The sequence below is a fragment of the Penaeus monodon genome, chromosome 19, assembly GCF_015228065.2.
Source record: "Penaeus monodon isolate SGIC_2016 chromosome 19, NSTDA_Pmon_1, whole genome shotgun sequence".
NCBI lineage: Eukaryota > Metazoa > Arthropoda > Malacostraca > Decapoda > Penaeidae > Penaeus > Penaeus monodon.
The window spans coordinates 27661274-27664232 of record NC_051404.1 but is presented as its reverse complement, the minus strand read 5'-3'; the positions used below and the strand labels follow the sequence as shown (position 1 = coordinate 27664232).

Sequence of the window (2959 nt, the reverse complement as noted above, 5' to 3'; positions counted from 1 at the left end):
TTTACACACGTAGATAAACAAATAAAGAAATGATATGACGGGAATCAAATGCAAGGCTCCCATACAAACAGTGTGCAGATAGATGGGAAAATTGTAATATGTTGCAAAATTCTGAAGAAGAATAACCTTTTCTATTCGAGGGGGTGACCAGTTTACATCCCGCTGACATGATAATGTCTGTTGAACTGAGTTAGTACAAGCGGGATTACCCACGTTTTTCTCGTATCAGTTTGTTCAGACGAAAGCTTTTTGTTTACGTGGCGTCCACATCCTTTTAATGACAGTCATTACATAACCGTGATGTGGTCTATATATCATTGTTTAGATGGTATATAGAAAAATAGACTAAGAGTGAACGCATACAAAGCTCATCTCTCTGTTTCCAAATAAGTGAGTGAGATTAGAAGCACGTGTCCATGAGTGCGTAATCAATTGATGATGTGCCATGTGGCCGCTTCGCTGCTTATGCTATGAGATTTTAAGACGCCGAGATTTACAAATCTATATTGTTTTTCGTCAATAAGCTACCTAACTCATTAATTATGACATTAAGTCGACATCGCTACACCAACATTTTTTGCCATATATTAACCATTCTGAATTTACGTCATCCAAATGCCTCTGACCTTTTTTCAAATCAACCACGATAACGGTTATCTGTATGAAACTGTGGCGAGGCTTAATCCTCTAACGTAACTCAGTGCAGTCCCCAGAGCAACCAGGCATCTTGTAAGATATCTCAATATCTACTGGAAAATGCACCGGGGAACTTGGCATCGCGGCGATCGTACGCTATTTTGGTGTTACAGAATATCTTGCATATAGGCTTATAGACAGCAAGCCATATGTAGTACTAATATCGATTTACATACGCGGATACCGTAATTCGATTTCATCATAACTGAACTACGTTATTTATCTGAATATGCAAATCATGCATTGTCGTTATTTATGTTTTGTTATTGTTCACCCCCCCCTCTTCAAAAAAAAAAAAAAAATCTTGGCTAATGTTGTTATCCATGAATTACAGTGGAGATTAACTTTCCTGTGACATACTAGTGAGTTCATCGTGCTCACCCGTTCCACTAGGAGTCGCCCTCATGATCGACGGGTTTTGGATGCCACGTGATTAGCATTAATTCAAGAGCGGCGCTTGATTCAGGTAAAATCCAAAAGGCCTAGACCGTTATATCAAGGCGCAAGGTTGAGCACCTCAGAGATTTTTTGCCAACTCATATTGCCATGAGTTTGGTCATGATGAAGTAATTATGGTAACACGGGGAAATGGCTTATCGCAATCTGAATGTCCAGTAAAGTTATGTCGTTTCCTACAACATAGAAATGAACATAAACCCTTCTTCACTTGGGACGCAAGTTGCGTGTTTCTCACTCCAGACACGGGAGAATCACAATACTGTTGCCTATCAAGTTCATGAATCAACCATGGCATTTTCTCTTGTAAAATTGCTATATAATTTACAACTAATATAATTTACTGAAGTTATCATAAACGTCCCTGCATTGCTGAATATACAAATAAGATTCCGTTACATCTTTCCTTGGCAGTGATCACGTGGGGCTGCTGAGTTCTCCCGCGCCAGTGTTAATTGCTGCAGATGTAAAGCCATGATAAAAAAAAATCTAGAAATACATTTTTGCGTCATCTGACCAGCCTCTTCACCCCGGTTGTATGACAGGCTCACGAAACCTGTAAGTTATCGAGTATTATCCAACATGTATATGATATAAGATAGATTTTTTAATACTTGATATGACCGCTTTGCAGTTACGTGACCTCACTCTGACTAGACGTGGCATCGTAATATGAGTTTTAAGAACTGAACTTGTAGGTTAAATTTCCTTTGCTCTACTGCGTCTGTCTCTCACTCGAAGAGGTGCCAAATAGCTATATATGGATTTCAATTCCTATTGAAACAGTACATATACTGGCATTATTTAGAGTGAAAATATGTTAAGGATATTCTAACACAGACCAGGATAAGCTAATCATCAGTTATATGAGATGCTTAGTTGGTCAAATAAAAATGGCGAAAATCAGTACTAGTCACACGCGTGACGTCACAACCCAAAGCATGCGAGTCGGGCCGAGAGGGAAGTCAGACCGCGCTGTGCTGTTGCGCTGAGTCTTTGTTTAAACACTGATGAAAAAGTAAGTTTTCTCCTCTCCAGAGTCACGTGCAACTGTTGCCAATGCCTCCAGTAGTGTACGTGACAATCTCAGGGACTTAAGCGTAAGGGACATATAGTAAAGAGCGGCATACCTTTGTTTACAACCGCAGAAATTAAACTAGCCCAAAGAAACTAAAGTGCGACTTTCGTTCTCGTATTGGCACGGTGCATGTAAACACAACTCCAGGTATCCCAGTGAGTGTTGTGATCAGTGTTAATCCGTGAGTGCGATCACATGTCCTGTGGTAACTCAGGTGGCGGGAGGAGGTGCAAGGGCGAGCGCTGGCAAATATCTTCGGAGGAGCAGCAGGACCGCCAGCCTCGTTTCCCAAACACCACCACTTAGTTTCCTCAACTTATCTTAAGAGGTAAGTGTCACTGAGAGCAGGATGAGTGTGACTGAGCGCTTCACTCGTTCACCGTCTCATGTGACGCGAGTCCATATCCGTCTGCCTGTTTACTCACAGGAAACTCATCCTTCTAGTCGCTTTGTATGATTCTTGTAACATAATGTATTAATCATCACGCTTTTAGCGCGAATGGGTTCCTGGTGGTCAAAGTTGAACACGTACTATATGTAACAACAGCTATAGGGTGTCTACCAAAGTTAGATCAGTGGCATGAGTCAGTCATGAATGCTGAGGGGCGTCACTGACCTCAAGGGGCGCTGGGGAGAAAACCTTCCCCGCTACCCTACTCATTCATCCCTCATTCACGCCCGTCGCTGGCTCGCCCTGCATTTCGCGCTTTGTCCTGTGGATTTCTACAT

General features: G+C 41.8%; 1 protein-coding gene across 1 annotated transcript in view; it reads left to right on the top strand.

The window, feature by feature from the left end:
• The first annotated feature begins 2104 nt into the window (after positions 1 to 2104).
• The window catches only part of LOC119585149, a 114696-nt gene continuing 113841 nt past the window's right edge, over positions 2105 to 2959 (top strand). Inside the window, exon 1 of the mRNA XM_037933779.1 lies at positions 2105 to 2558. The gene's annotated coding sequence lies outside the window, so the exon portion shown is untranslated. The remainder of the gene's footprint in view (positions 2559 to 2959) is intronic.